The sequence below is a fragment of the Euprymna scolopes genome, chromosome 38, assembly GCF_053919585.1.
Source record: "Euprymna scolopes isolate OS-2025 chromosome 38, ASM5391958v1, whole genome shotgun sequence".
Lineage (NCBI taxonomy): Eukaryota > Metazoa > Mollusca > Cephalopoda > Sepiida > Sepiolidae > Euprymna > Euprymna scolopes.
In genome coordinates this window covers 56,461,487-56,478,986 of record NC_136519.1, presented here as the reverse complement: position 1 = coordinate 56,478,986, position 17,500 = coordinate 56,461,487, and the positions used below count along the sequence as shown (strand labels likewise).

Genomic DNA, 17,500 nt, shown 5'->3' with positions numbered 1-17,500 from the left:
AGTTTCCTCGTACTCAAATGAACATCGTAATATCTGGCTCTGTAGATATTTTCGTATTTCTGTGAGTCAGTCTCCACTTTTTAGTTATCGTTTCGAATCTGTGAAAAAAATTGGTTTACAAAGGGAAAACAATTTTAATAAAACTCGATATCCTGTGGATTTTTATGACCAAAAAGTGGAAATTGCGTCACAGAAATACGAAAATATCTACGAAGCCAGTAATTTTTCTCCTTTCTTTTCCAAACAACAACCGACATGCCTGAAGACGGTGGAAGAAAATTCCACTGAAACGTTGCACAATGAGATGAGAACAAATAACACTCAAGATGAGAACAAATAAAACTCAAGATGAGAACAAATAAAACTCAAGATGAGAACAAATAACACTCAAGATGAGAACAAATAACACTCAAGATGAGAACAAATAACACTCAAGATGAAAACAAATAACACTCAAGATGAAAACAAATAAAACTCAAGATGAGAACAAATAACACTCAAGATGAGAACAAATAACACTCAAGATGAGAACAAATAACACTCAAGATGAAAACAAATAACACTCAAGATGAAAACAAATAACACTCAAGATGAAAACAAATAACACTCAAGATGAAAACAAATAAAACTCAAGATGAGAACAAATAAAACTCAAGATGAGAACAAATAAAACTCAAGATGAAAACAAATAAAACTCAAGATGAGAACAAATAAAACTCAAGATGAGAACAAATAACACTCAAGATGAGAACAAATAAAACTCAAGATGAGAACAAATAACACTCAAGATGAGAACAAATAACACTCAAGATGAGAACAAATAACACTCAAGATGAAAACAAATAACACTCAAGATGAAAACAAATAAAACTCAAGATGAGAACAAATAACACTCAAGATGAGAACAAATAACACTCAAGATGAGAACAAATAAAACTCAAGATGAGAACAAATAACACTCAAGATGAAAACAAATAACACTCAAGATGAAAACAAATAACACTCAAGATGAAAACAAATAAAACTCAAGATGAGAACAAATAAAACTCAAGATGAAAACAAATAACACTCAAGATGAGAACAAATAACACTCAAGATGAGAACAAATAAAACTCAAGATGAGAACAAATAAAACTCAAGATGAGAACAAATAACACTCAAGATGAGAACAAATAACACTCAAGATGAGAACAAATAACACTCAAGATGAGAACAAATAAAACTCAAGATGAGAACAAATAAAACTCAAGATGAGAACAAATAAAACTCAAGATGAGAACAAATAACACTCAAGATGAAAACAAATAACACTCAAGATGAAAACAAATAACACTCAAGATGAAAACAAATAAAACTCAAGATGAGAACAAATAAAACTCAAGATGAGAACAAATAACACTCAAGATGAAAACAAATAACACTCAAGATGAGAACAAATAACACTCAAGATGAGAACAAATAAAACTCAAGATGAGAACAAATAAAACTCAAGATGAGAACAAATAAAACTCAAGATGAGAACAAATAAAACTCAAGATGAGAACAAATAAAACTCAAGATGAAAACAAATAACACTCAAGATGAAAACAAATAAAACTCAAGATGAGAACAAATAAAACTCAAGATGAAAACAAATAACACTCAAGATGAGAACAAATAACACTCAAGATGAGAACAAATAACACTCAAGATGAAAACAAATAAAACTCAAGATGAGAACAAATAAAACTCAAGATGAGAACAAATAACACTCAAGATGAAAACAAATAACACTCAAGATGAAAACAAATAACACTCAAGATGAAAACAAATAAAACTCAAGATGAGAACAAATAAAACTCAAGATGAAAACAAATAACACTCAAGATGAGAACAAATAACACTCAAGATGAGAACAAATAAAACTCAAGATGAGAACAAATAAAACTCCAGATGAGAACAAATAACACTCAAGATGAGAACAAATAACACTCAAGATGAGAACAAATAACACTCAAGATGAGAACAAATAAAACTCAAGATGAGAACAAATAAAACTCAAGATGAGAACAAATAACACTCAAGATGAAAACAAATAAAACTCAAGATGAGAACAAATAACACTCAAGATGAGAACAAATAACACTCAAGATGAGAACAAATAACACTCAAGATGAGAACAAATAAAACTCAAGATGAGAACAAATAACACTCAAGATGAGAACAAATAAAACTCAAGATGAGAACAAATAACACTCAAGATGAAAACAAATAAAACTCAAGATGAAAACAAATAACACTCAAGATGAAAACAAATAAAACTCAAGATGAAAACAAATAAAACTCAAGATGAAAACAAATAACACTCAAGATGAGAACAAATAAAACTCAAGATTAGAACAAATAAAACTCAAGATGAGAACAAATAAAACTCAAGATGAGAACAAATAACACTCAAGATGAGAACAAATAACACTCAAGATGAGAACAAATAAAACTCAAGATGAGAACAAATAAAACTCAAGATGAGAACAAATAAAACTCAAGATGAGAACAAATAACACTCAAGATGAGAACAAATAACACTCAAGATGAGAACAAATAAAACTCAAGATGAGAACAAATAAAACTCAAGATGAGAACAAATAACACTCAAGATGAGAACAAATAAAACTCAAGATGAGAACAAATAACACTCAAGATGAAAACAAATAAAACTCAAGATGAAAACAAATAACACTCAAGATGAAAACAAATAAAACTCAAGATGAGAACAAATAAAACTCAAGATGAAAACAAATAACACTCAAGATGAGAACAAATAAAACTCAAGATGAGAACAAATAAAACTCAAGATGAGAACAAATAACACTCAAGATGAGAACAAATAAAACTCAAGATGAGAACAAATAACACTCAAGATGAAAACAAATAACACTCAAGATGAGAACAAATAAAACTCAAGATGAGAACAAATAAAACTCAAGATGAGAACAAATAACACTCAAGATGAAAACAAATAAAACTCAAGATGAGAACAAATAACACTCAAGATGAGAACAAATAACACTCAAGATGAAAACAAATAACACTCAAGATGAAAACAAATAAAACTCAAGATGAGAACAAATAACACTCAAGATGAGAACAAATAAAACTCAAGATGAGAACAAATAACACTCAAGATGAGAACAAATAACACTCAAGATGAAAACAAATAAAACTCAAGATGAGAACAAATAACACTCAAGATGAGAACAATAGTCCGATCAATACAAGTAATATAAACAATCAGTCTTCATCTAAAAAAAAATTCAGAACTTTAATTGTAATATCGACTTCGCCATCCCATCTCTCAGTAAATAAAACTAAAAAACACGGAAAATTCCCCAGTATACAGTTACCACTTATATAGGCCAAGAGACACTCGTGAACAAGGGTTAATGAGACAGAAATGATTGTCAATCGAAACATGAGGAACACTATGGAAGTACTAGCATAAGTTAATTTTATGAATTGATTAGTATTTATGGGGCAGTTTTTGGCAAGAATTTGTTGACAATCGATTTGAAGTGAACCAAGTTGTAATCAGCAGGGAAGCAGCCTCGCGGTGATGTGTTCTAGGAATAAGAATCTCTTGCAAAGAAAGTCTGTCCATAGAGATTTCGGCTGACGCTACACACATGGAGGGAGAAAATAAAGTATTTTTCTATGTGGCAGCCAAAGAATTCTGGTTGTAAATATCTTACAGTAGAGCAACTTCCATGGAAATGGTAATAGAGTATTTATTTACTTCCTCTTCGGGAAGTAAGATACAAGGTCAGTTCTAGGTCTGATAAAGATGTATCTATGGAACAAACTAGATTCATAACCTGGAACACCTAGCTTTTCAGTCCAGGTTCCATTCCCGTTTGATGACAACCGGTTTTCTTTTATGTTGTTGCGGACCATCTACTAGTTGGCCAGTTGTGTACAAACCCCAAGAGCGAGAGGAGTCTTCTATCATGTTTAAAAGTGACACAATGTTCAACGACCGAGATCATAGATGTGCCGCTGTACAACTGAAGCTCTCTACCGATTCAAGTTATGACATCAGCACCCTCAAAATGCAAATCCGGGCGGTTCAACGTTTAAATGCAAAGCTCAACGAATTTTCTGTCTATGGTTATGGTCTTTGGTGTGGTATCGGGTGAGGACTACATCATGCCACCTCACATCTTCAAAGTCGGCTTGAAATTCAACACCAAGGTGTGTATCTAAATGTGTGCAATCATATAGCTGCTGGAAAACCCTGGGTGTGGCAGCAGAACTCGGCGTCGGCTCACAAGTCCAAAAAAGGCCAGGCTTGGTTTCAGAAAGAGTGCTACGACTCTCACTGCCCCCCTCCTTCCCCGACCTAAACACGCTGGACTTCTTAGTTTGGTCATACGTCGAGAACATCACCAACATGACCTCTCGCAACACCAAAGCTAACCTGATCGCCGCCATCCGCCAAGTATTCGCGGAGCTCCCGCCGGTACTTGAGGAAAAAGCATGCTTCCAGTTACGGACATGTGTCTAGGTGATGATTGAGGCTAAAGGCGGCTACATTGAATAGATAGATACTCTACTACATAATCAAGTTATCTGTATTGTTTGTTTTGTTTTTTCAATAAAAGTTTTAAAATAAACTTTGTAGTGTTTTTCTTTAGAGCGACAACTTTATCGGTCTACCCTATAGATAAAGATTAACAACGTCTCTTCTGTGAGAAAGGACTTGTAGGAAAAAGAATAGAGACGAAGACACCTCACGCAGTCAAAAAATAATATCTATCTATCTATCTATCTATCTATATATATATATATATATATATATATATATATATATATATATATATATATATATATATATATGGTGATTGTCACTTTTTGACAGAAGAAGACCATCTTTCCCGTGCTTTATTGTTGATTACTCAATTATTTTCATGTATTTTTGAAAATATATTTTTTTTTACTTTTATTTATTTATTTTTTTTATTTTTAAATTTTTTTATTATTATTATAATTATGTACACATATTATTCCTCTCCTGATAAAATTTTGACTTTCCTTGTTTATTATTTTTCTTCAACTTTATTCTGTTTCTCCTGCAAATATAGAGCAGCCGCCGACCGCAGGAAGCCGACCAGATAATAAAAGGGTAGACAATTTATAGGTCACCTTTTCTAGACCCTTCCAAAATTCATGGGTGAGCAGTGTATCCCTAGAAAAGGCTGCTCAGCCGTCAGATCATCCACCGAAGTTGCTTCCACCCTGTAAGCGATTTAATCGAAGTTGTTAGATAAATCACTGGCCGCCTATTTGCAGCTATGCACTTCCAGCCCGCTAAGCCTGTGCACGCCGCCACTCACCTATCGCCATAGGATTTTTTTTCTTCTTCTTCTTCGAAAGATATCTGCACTTAACGATCGCGATACAACATGCTTGTGGTACACATATTGTACCCTCTCGCACCCTACCACTGGTTGCACAGTGACAAACTGAAATAGTGAGATGACTGAGCAGTGGCATAGTGTGCATGTTTTATTATCACGGAGTTTTACCTCTCCGGCAGCTGGACATACACACACACATACACATAAGCAAGCATACATGCATATGTATTTATATATCCCTAGTTCTCACAATATAGTAACCCTCCAGAACTTGAGAGGGAGGCTAACAGGTACTACACCTTACTCAAGGGTGACCTGAAACTATGCAAGGCAGAGGCGTTCATCTCCCTGTGGTAGTAGGTTACCCGCTTATATATATTACCAGAGTTACCGGCGTATATAAACTCTATCTCTCTCTCTATATATATATATATATATGTGTGTGTGTGTGTGTGTGTGTGTGTGTGTGTGTGTGTGTGTGTGTGTGTGTGTGTGTGAGAGAGAGAGAGAGAGATATAGATTTCTAAATATTGAAGTCAGATGTACAGAAATGTTATTTAACAGAAATATGTGCATTTGAAAAGCATTATAGCATGATTGATTGTCAAAAATAAAATAATCGTTGAATGAAGACACGCACCTGGCAAAGAAAAACAAATATGGTGGATTGTCAAAAATGAATTGCTGATAGAAACTGCCCACAAAACTTGCGGAAGGAAACACCTCATCGCATAATAAAACAGTTTTGATCATGGCTACATTGACAGTGAAATCCCATAATGTGCGTTTGAAATATGTCACATATTGTTAAATAATAATAGCAACAAAAATATTGGTTTGCAATTTGTGCGCACGAAAGCTCAAACTAATTTTCGTTTTCCCTTTTTTTCTCATTTCTTACTCTGATGATTGCATAAGCATAAAACACGTAGGTAGAAACGATTATTATCCATTAAAAATATTATAGTTGCAAAGCCCCTTTAAAAATTGAAGTTGTACTCTATGTAGTTAATTGAGAAAAGGTGGTCGAGTAGAAAATACGCGTCATTCCAACTTCTTATTGTTGAATACTCTAACTGCTGATTATGACAGCTCCCTAACATTACGTCATAAGAATATTTTCCATTTAAATGCTTATTTTAGTGCTCCAGAGAAAAGGCCAATGTTGACTGAGTTTAGATCTCCTGACCAGCAGTAATTACCGATTTCCTAAACCGATGATTTTTATAAACATGAAACACTAGTGTCTGTAAATATAAAAATGAATATATATATATATATATATATATATATATATATATATATATATATATATATATATATATATATAGGGTGTCTCAAAACGATCTGACACATTTGTATGCCAAAAATAAATAACAATTAAATAAAGAAAATGTTTTTTTTATTTTTAAATACGTAGAATGCAATTTTATTTTTATTAGATCAAAATTCATTTATATCTGTATTTTTTAACACATATTTCATATTTGAGGCCCGTACGAAGATCACAATGGTACAGAGACAATTACTTCTGAGCGATATTGAATCATGCTAAGCAATTTTCTAAGAGCCAAACTGAACGAACTTGAGTATAGAAATAATGTAATAGGAATTCTAAATGAGATGTTCCCGAATTATTTGCATTTCTTTGTGTGGTCATATTGATTAGTCCGCAAGATCGCCTGACCTAAACCCCTGCGATTTTTCTTGTGGTAATATTTGAAGTCAGAATATTCAGTCACCGCCCTCAATCTCTTGAAGAATTAAAACGAGCTATTCGTTCTGAAATTGCTGATATTCCACCCGAAATGATCCATCGAGTTATTGAAAAATTTCCTGAATTTTTATAAATCATGTGTTAGCAATGATGGGAAACATTTGGCCGATTTAATATTGTTGTGGTTTATATGTTGAAATAAGAAACAGTGAAATGAAATATATATTGACAGAAAATACAGTAACGTGTATTGGTTCAGTAAGAACTCGCTCAACTGGGAGGACAAAGTAAGTTAACGACCCATTCCCACTTAGTCTCAGCTCCAGACTACTCGATAGCAAAAACTGGTTACCGGAAGTGACGTCAGGAATAATACAGTCAGAATTTGTAGGGGTGCCACTCCAACAAATATTTAAGACTGTGTAAAATACAATGGCATTCTATTTACATTTAAAAATTAAAAAATATATATTTTCTCTATTTAATTGTCATTTAATTTTTTAGACCAATAAATATGTCAGAACATTTTCGGACATTCTGTATATATATATATATATATATATATATATATATATATATATATATATATATATATATATGCATCTTGTGTCTCTACAAGCTTTATTTATATGCCAGACGGTTGATCTGTCACTCATAAATTTGAAATTGCATTATAGTCGGTCTGTCAGGTTTATTTTCAAAATAGTATCACGCTAGTCTAACAGGCTTAAGTTGTAAATAGTATTCCGTCGATTGGACACTTTTGTGTTGTTCGTTCATGTTTATGTTTGAAATAGTATTACGTTAGTGTGTCACGCTTAAGTGTAATATAGAATTGTCTTCCGTCTGTTACGCTTCACTTTGAGTTAGAATTTACATAATGAACGTAGAAGCAACTATATGTGTCAGCCGATTAAATTATAAACTATCATTGTTTTTAGTAAGTCACGTCTTAATTTGGAAAAGCTTATATAGATGCGTCTAATCATCGAAATAAGAGGCTTTGTCTGTCCCTCTATCACACGACTATTTCGTATAAAATCTCATTTTCATCGCTAAATGCGCAAATCGAATGGACGTATCTTAAAAATGGATCTGTTTTTATGTTATGTTTATAGAGCAAGAAAAATGCCCGTCCCAGGACGAGTAAAATTAATTTCCTAAACTAAGCAGTTTTGCACCATTTCATGTCCACTTAAAATAAAGATATAATAATATCAAACCTTCTGTCTAGAATACTTATTCTAATTTTGATCAAAATGTTGACTTTTTACGAAGTGTTTTCGTCCCTTTTTTCTTCAGTTCTCAGAATAATTACATAGAGCCAACATTACGATCCCTTATGTTTGCAGCTGTGTTCCTAAATTCATAATGACCGGTTAATTAGTTTAAGATTGAATCTTGTAGATGCAAATATATAAACATATACACATACTTAACTTTATAGAGATGGAGATTGACCATCGTTTTCAATATACATAAATGTTAGTTTCTCTTTCGTGTTGTTTACGTAACTCTAATTTCTTTCAGGTCACTGAGTAAAACGTGAATTCGTCAATCAAAGCAGATCTCAGTCTTCAATATTTGTAAGAAAACAACCAGAAAGATAAAATCGGTCCGACTCATTGCATTACTAATCAGCTCGTGTTAGTCTATATCAACGAATAACACCTTCATCTTTATTTTAATAAAATGTCCAGACAAGATCCCGTGTGTGTGTGTGTGTGTGTGTGTGTGTGTGTGTGTGTGTGTGTGTGTGTGTGTGTGTGTTACTCATCAAATGAATACTCATTGAATTGTTTTCATTTGCTATTGATCGACTACTTATTCAAATAAAAAAATAAAATAAACGTAAATTGAAAGGAATATTTTAAAATCTCAACCATCGAAAGTTGAAAAGCAGATTATTTGTTTATTTCGCTTCGTAATTCTTGCTTCCCTTATTTTGTGTTTTGTTGTTTAGTCCTCACATTCCATGGGCGACAAAGGATGAAGAATTGCTGTTTTTGTGTCGGAATTTATCCATCTACCACTTATCGTTGTTGTTTTTTAATTTTGTTTTTTTGGCATTATTTTTTAAGCTCTTCACATTAATGCACCGTCTAAAACAATTTCCATAAAAAAAACTAACCTGGCTATATTTTTCTATAGCCTCCGTTTGGAAATATGTCTCTGTCCTGGTAATGCCGGATACATAGATCCAGTAGTAGTAGTAGTAGTAGTAGTAGTAGTAGTGAACTAAAATTGCAAGATATCTTATATATAAATATATATACATGAATAAAAATAAATAAATAATAAAATTAATAAATGAATGAATAGGTGAAGAATAAAAAAAATAAAATAAATATATAATTTTAAAACAAAAGCATCAGTCTCGGTTGATACCATATAAAATAGTTGTGAAGTGTCATGGAGGCTGGAAAGATCGATAATTAAGAGCACTAATCAAACCTCTATTTGTTGCTGCCAGTAAGAAATAAATGACAAGCGACTGTTGCTGTAGAGGTGTAGCGTATTGGAAATCTGGGGAGATTTGTTGTCATCCAGACATCAGGAACACCATCGGTTGTTGTCAGTGAGTCATCTCTGAGGATGTGAGAACTTCTGGTCAGTGGAAATATAATAATAATAATAAAAGAAGAAATGGAGACACGACAGATTTGCACTAGAATATATGCTAAATCTATGAATTTGACCACAATAGAAAGTGGCATGAGCATAAACTACAAAAGAAAATGACAATGTAAAACTTCTTTGTGACATGCGCATACAAACGGATAAGGTCCTTGAACATTTCAAACATGACATAATTTTTCTAAACAAAAACAAAATAATTTGCTCATTTATTGACAAAGCAGGCCCTTTCGATATCAGTATTGCATAGTGGGGTATCAAAACGGGTATATCTATATATATAAAAGGTTAAATGTGTGTTAGTGTGTGAGTGTGTATGTGTGTGTGTGTGTGCATTTTTTCTGTATGTCTGGCAAAAGCATTTTTAGAGCAAGTTCTCCGGTGGATTACTATGTCTTAGAGCTTTTTATATACTCCTTAGATTATAATATCTACGATTTACGAAACGACGTCGAAAATATCTTAAATTTCAGCGACTTTTATCTTACTAAATTTACGCTGTGAATTCATTTTCTGTGCTACTGCTACTGCTATGGCGTGATATTTGACCTAGAAAACCATACGTTGAAATTCAACCACCTGCATTTTTAAATGTTTACTTTCTCAAGATCCTACCTTCGTGGCGTCATGCTAAGTCATCAGACAATTAACCTCAAGGCTTGGAGTTCGCGCCTACCTCCCTCCCAAGACTTTTTTCGCTGTTTTTTGTTTGTTTGTTTTTTTGTTTTTCCGATTGTTTTTAACAAGTTTTTTTTTATATTTAAACAGGGTTATTACTTTGCTTCTTATTTAGTTTTCATTTTGTTTTGAGCTACCCCTATCCAAACACACACACACACTCCAAACAACCGGGCAACGCCGGGCACCCCCGCTAGTGTAATATAAAAGACTTTTGAAACGGCACTAAACAGTTATATATATTATATGGGGATCGCAGAAGAGAAACTAGATGTTACGTGGCAGGAGAAGCATAGAAGGGAAGACTAAGATATCGTATAGGACCAATATGCGCGTATATGTTGGATGAAGGCTGTTTGTGTCATTATATTATTTACTTAAGAGCGGGTGTTTATGATAGGGAGCACATATACAAGAGGAGGATAATGTTCTTAGTGTTAGCGATGACAAGATAAAATTACGTACCTGGGCATAAAAGACAAACATACATTTATTATTCACGGTTGGAATACTTTTTAAGAACCACAAATTCCACGTACTACGTCATATAGATTTCCTTTGGCGCCGCTTCCAGCGTCTAAAAGCGATCCTCTCTCCCTTCGATCTTTCGATCTCAACTCCCCCCAAAACTTAACTCTATATTACATTATATTACTCATCAATTATGTGGATATTGATTCACGTTGTTGCTAGCTGACTTATTCCATAGATTTTCGAATTCCTTAGAGAATTGTTTGTTAACCTCAACTCTAACTATAAACAATAACCATGACTTCGACTCCAATAACAATAACAACCAAGATTTCAACATTCTTAAAATATCATTTACGAAATACAATTTCTGAATCAATAATAATCATTGATTATCATGAATTCATAATAATCTTCGATATTTCCGGTGTTTTCCGGTAGCTAAAAATCTAACAATCAGATGCAAAAGAAAGAACATTAAAAAATAAATATCAAGTTAAAAATGGGAATTAGACTATGGAAATGTAAAAAACGTCAAGCTTATTCACATTGTAATTTGAACGTTTGAAATCGTAAGAAAAATCACCATAAATGGTTTAAACAAATTGAGGAAACAATTTCTTTTCTAATTCTGCAAAAAGCTTGGCTGTTAGAAACGACGGAAGTGATAAGGTAAGCTTGAATGTCTAAGGTCGAAGTAATTGACCTGATGATCAAGATAAACAATCCAACTAAAAGCATCCAAAAGTTGAGACTACTATGAAATTATATCATTGTTTGTCCTCTTGCACAGTAGATGACATCATCATTTTATGATTGCAATTGATTCGAGTGAGTTGGCAGGGGAGAGGGTATATAGATTTGGTACATAGAGTTGGTACATAGATTTGGTACATAGAGTTGGTACATAGAGTTGACAGAAGAGAGAGTGTCATATCGCTATTTGTGTGATGAGATTGCTACGTTTGTATCCATCCTACTGGCCTTATTTAGGAGTGAATGAAAGGGTCACCAAGTTTTGACTAAAAAGGAGAATCTTCTTCTTCAAAATTTAAATCATTGTTAATCAAGTTTCATCAACACAAAAAATGAATGAGTTATGCATACAGAAACACACAACAGGTTGAGTCCGCCGACGCACTTGAGAATTGAATCCACGCGTTCTATTTCGTCTAGACGAGGAGAGATGCCGTATCTTGTCACATTGACTGGCCCCTTTCTCTAGTTCTTCTTGAGGAACCATAATTTTTCGGGATTATTCAGCCTTTAGAAAAAGCGCGGGGAAGGTAGAAAACTTGTCCAGGAGCAATAACATTAAAACTGAAAGCTGGAACGAATTTCTAATATTTTTATTATTTTTTTTAAATTATTATCACAAAAAGGTGAATGAGGAGGGAAAGACGACGGAGAGGAATAAAAAAAAAAAAAGAAGAGTTGGGTAAGCGAACATGAAGAGGGGGGGGTGAATGAGGAGGAGGAGGAGGAGGAGGAGGAGGAGATAGGGAAAATGATAGAGATAAATAGAGAGAGAGGCTTAAAATGGAAGATATTACACACACTTTTTAACTCTTCTGATTTGTTGTTTCTACTCCTAGACAACGTTTGGTAGCCATACGAATAAGTAAATAAAATGAAAACAGTAAAATCCGACCTTTGTCATTTGTCGTCGGGAGTCAGCGTAAGTAAATGTAAATTTCTGTTTATTGTTGTTTACGCAATTTTACTTGGCACTGAGTCACTGCGTAGAATGCGTTAGTAACTCGCGACAATCTCATTATTCGATATCTGCAATCAAGCCTATCAAGAAAGTGTGATAAATTCAATTCGACTTATTGCACAACTGGCCACGATCAACGACGCCCTCTACTGGCGTGACCACATAAAATAGACTCAAACAGTAAAGTCATTAGAAAGAGCTAATGGGTGATTATGTTCATTATGATTAATGTAGCAAAGTTGGAAGGAGGTGTATAAAATTAATGTTAAAAGACGGTAGTTTTCCATATTAGGCTAGAGTAAGCATACGGTTACAAAAGTGAAAATCTATTAGAAATTAATATACTAAAGTTATGACTACGTTGTAAGATATGACGTCATAAGAGGAAATATGAAGTAGTGAAGTGAGATCGAATCTATTTTCTGGAGTATACGACGTCAAAGTGGCGAGGAGTCTTTTTACGATGTCCACAATCTCTACGGAAGTTTGGAAAGCTGCAACTCATTTAGATGAACATTACCAAAAAATGCCGAAAAGAAAAAGGCAGACTAAACTCCAGAAGTTATTATTTTCATGCCATTATTACAACTCCTAGAAAAAAGAAGAAACAACCTTCAGGTGTCCATCCTTGGCCCAACTCTTTCCTGATCTACATTAATGATCTTCCAAATCACATCCTTACATCATTTGTAGACATTTTTGCTGATGACACTACCATTTATGGTAGCACATCTAAGACAGTACAAGACTAATTTCTCTCCGATTCTCTCTTCTCTGATCTTGAGCACGTGGTACAATGAGGAAAGGAGTGGCCGATTACTTTTAATGCATCTAAAACAAAGCTTCTCTCTTTACATCATCAACGTTCTGACTCCTACCTGGCTTCAATTGAAATGAATGGCTCGCGTCTTGGGGAGGCCTCATGTTTTGACAAGCTTCTGGGCTTGATCTTTACTCCTGATCTTAAATGGAACTCGTACATCAAATCTGTTGCTAAGGCCGCTGGAAAAATGGTGGGATCCTTCTATCGATCCAGTAGATATCTCACTGCTGATGCAATTCTCTATCTATATAAGAGCCAGGTACGTCCAAGGATGGAATACTGTTGCCACATCTGAGCAGGAGCTGCTAGAAAGGACTTGTCCTGCCTTGATAGAGTTCAAAATAGACTTCGTAGCCTCGTAGGAGATGTCCTTTTCGCTTCCCTGCAACCTCTATCTCACAGAAGAGATGTTGTGAGTTTGTCTCTGCTGTATCGTTATTTTCATGAAAAGTGTTCGACTGAGCTTCAGTCTATTGTCCCTCCTCGCCAAACTTTCACAAGAAACTTGCTGAAAACACTATTAATAATTTCCACCCCCCACTCTTCTGCCTAAACCTAAACGTAGATTCTATGAACAAAGCTTCTTTCTTAGAACTGCACGCCTGTGGAATTGTCTTCCGTTTTCCTGCTTTCCAGTTGACTACAATATGGTTGTCTTCAAGTCTAACGTAAAGTTCTTGAGCCGTTCCACTTGTTAACAAATTTACCGAATTTCTATTTACTAACGATTACTATATTGTCCTTTTGACTACTCTACACTCTTTAACCCTTATCCTCAAGTAGCATCTTGGTCTTGATAAGTGGTGATACCTATGTAAAAAAACAAAAAAAAAACAAGCTGAACAACGTAAATATATGCAAGTCAACGTACGACGTGTCAACAAAATAAAATTTCAAACAAGTCCTCACAATATCTAACTTTATCTTTTTTATATATAGCCGTTCAACATGACCTTTCCGATGCAGTTCATTATTCATGGTCATTAGTTTCCTACTTTTTACATAGGTACTGTAGTTCTTCTCTTGTCTAGTTTATGAAAGGTCCGCAGTATTTCGTTAGGGATACTGTTCATGGATTCATTTTATTAGATTTTTACTCTATGATTTATTTTAAAGTAGTTGTCTGATCTTTTTAGGTATTCCCGCTTAATGATCTGTTTGATATTAGTTGATTTGGTGGTGTTTATATGCATTACGTTTTCCCTTCATCGCGTATCGATTGGCAATTCTATGCTTTCTGTTGTTTTCGGTTTTTTCGTCTCAAGTAGTTTACTTTTTTCCATTCCAAACTAAATTCTATTAGCCTAGTTATATATCCAGTTTGTCCTTAGTAGGTTCAACTTTTTTTGCAAATAGTTTAAGATCATCCCTATACATGAGATGGTTTATTTTTTCCTTCCGTCTGTAGATTTGTATCTGGCATTGTATTTTCTGAATTATTTGAGGGATATCTCCAAATGCTACTAACCTGATTTATCTTTCTGTCTTATGTCTTGCCTGATGGTCGAGGCTCTTGCAATTTGAACAAAAGGTATCGAGTCATACTGTGATCAACTGCACATTCATCTTTCAGACAACGAACTATTTTGGTTGCTTCAACGGTTTTTTGGTCCAGTTCGATATCATAAAACATATTTTTTCTGAATTAGACTATGTTACACCTTCGTTTAGGTCGCTTTCAAATCAGACAGAGTGGAACAATGTATGTGTCAGCGCACTAGCTATTGTGGCAATATACTGGGACTCTATTGACGTTTGATTTGAATGTTACTATGTTGTAATATACAGAGAATCACTCCTATGGTAATGTGTTCCAAAGACGGGAAGCCTTTCCGAAGAAACTCTGGGTAATTTCGGCTGGTGCTAGGCACACAGGAAGACAGAAAAGGTTTATTTTTTATTGGAGTAGCAAGATGATTTTTTGTTGTGAAGGTCTTACATGATGAATCAGACATTTGACCTCAGTCGAGCACCTTCTATTGAAATAACAGAGAGAGAAAGAAAATGTGAGGAACGGAAGGGGCCGTTGCTCATTCCGGCCGATTTATTCTTGGACCGTTAAGTTGTATATATTACAAAGATGTCTTCGATTTTTGTTGACATCTCGTCCATAATTGATTGTTATCGATTCCAAATTTCTGCAGTAATAAGGTCGAAGAATCAATCAATCGGAAAGGAGAATATTGCGTTAAAAATCAAAATGAAGTTGATAATCTATAAAATCAAAGGAAGAATCTGTATGTATGTATGTATGTATGTATGTATGTATGTATGTATGTATGTATGTATGTGCACACTATTACTACGAGCACGGACCGGAGAAATTCCACAGGCAAATTTAATAAAATATGTTGTAATCTATCATTTCCTAGCAAGAAAACCCGATGTTGCTGGGGACTGAGTGACGATCATTACTCTGTATTTTTTTTTACTATGCTCATAAAACGATATTAGTTTATTTGTATTTTCTGCACTCTTTCTACTGTTTCACCTTCTAATAAAAGTGAAAGCAATTGAACTGTGTCTCATACATATGGTTTCAGTTCCATTAAAATCGGATATTTTACATATTTCAAGTTTTAAGAGAGTTCTGTTCTAATGAGTCACTTAGAGGTGACGTCATATTAATAATCGGTACATAGATGGTCATATTGAAGTTCATGATCTTTTCCATTGTCTTTCTCGGATAGTTTATACATATGATATAAATTTCATCAACATAGAATATAGTTGAAGTTTTAAAGTAGGTTCGGCCCCCATAGCTCTATTATGTTAGAAAGGCATTTAAGAATTCGCGACCATTTTCATTGTTTTCTAAATGAAAAAATAAAAATATATGATTTAAATTTGATAAAAAATGTACATTTAAAATTTTAAGGAGTTTTGTCTCTCTTGCTTCCTCAAAGTGCATTTAGATGTTCATAAACATATTCATTGTCTTCCCCGTAAATTTAACATGAGAAAAACTTTAAATTTTTATGTAAATTCTTCAGTCTTTCTTTTTTCTATGGTAAACACATACAACAAGACAATTAGTTTTATAAAGAGAGAGAGAGAGAGAGAGAGAGAGGAGTGTATATTACTGTTTGGGTTAAATGTAACGGAATAAAATATTTCCGTTTCCGTGCATAATTATTCTTTCTTTTCCTACCTTCATTGGTACACATTAGTTTCATCACTTGCTTCACTCTATGTTGCCCGCTCTCTATACTGACTCCAATTTCTACCTGTATCATTTGTTTGTATGTTCAAAATGCAATCATTCGCATGAGTTTCAGCGAAGTATTTCCCTGTTTGCTTTTATATTACTTTTGCGCTAGTTTCCCGCTTTTTTTCACTTATGATGTGGTTGACTGTTTCGTTTTTGTAACTACAGATTCTACAGTTACTTTTTTCTGGGTCTTATTTATCTTAGTTTTGTGTATTTCGGTCTGGTAACTTGCGTAATTGTAGTTGGCTAATGTGTCTGCTGTAGTACGCCAACCGTGACAATGATTGATTGTAATATGTTCGAAGACTGCATACGAGAGATAAATACTGTTATGGTGTTAACATCCTTCCCAATTTTAGCGAATAGAATCTTTACTACGGAATTGTGACTTGACTTCTTTCTATTTAATTCACGGCAATTTTATTCGTCAAAAAAGAAAGAAATGGACAGAATACTTCGATTGGAGAGATTTGACGTGGAACTATAAACTCCGCAATCAGAAAGGCGATAGACGTATTAGAAACTGACATTCGAAAATTATCTGAGTATGATTAGTAATGACAGTTAGATTTGGAGTATCTCTAAAACTTTTTTACACTAATCAACTCTATATCTGCAGCTAATATACGCAATAATAAACGACATTAATGACTGTGATAGTACTATGGGAGCATTAGACGCTGCTTATATGAGACCTATGAACTTCATATTTAATAGACATCAGTTACAAGCTCTCGGACAACAGCCTGCGGAAACTATCGATGCTTTTATAGTCCAATTGGAATTTATTGCTAAATCATGCAATTTCTAAGCCGTCACTGACGAGAAAAATAAAAATCAATATATACGGGAT

The 17,500-nt window shown here is 33.9% G+C and overlaps 1 protein-coding gene across 1 annotated transcript in view; it reads left to right on the top strand.

The window, feature by feature from the left end:
* Positions 1-17,500, top strand: part of LOC145263160 (corticotropin-releasing factor receptor 2-like) — an 878,460-nt gene that overhangs the window by 827,424 nt on the left and 33,536 nt on the right. The window lies entirely within an intron of this gene.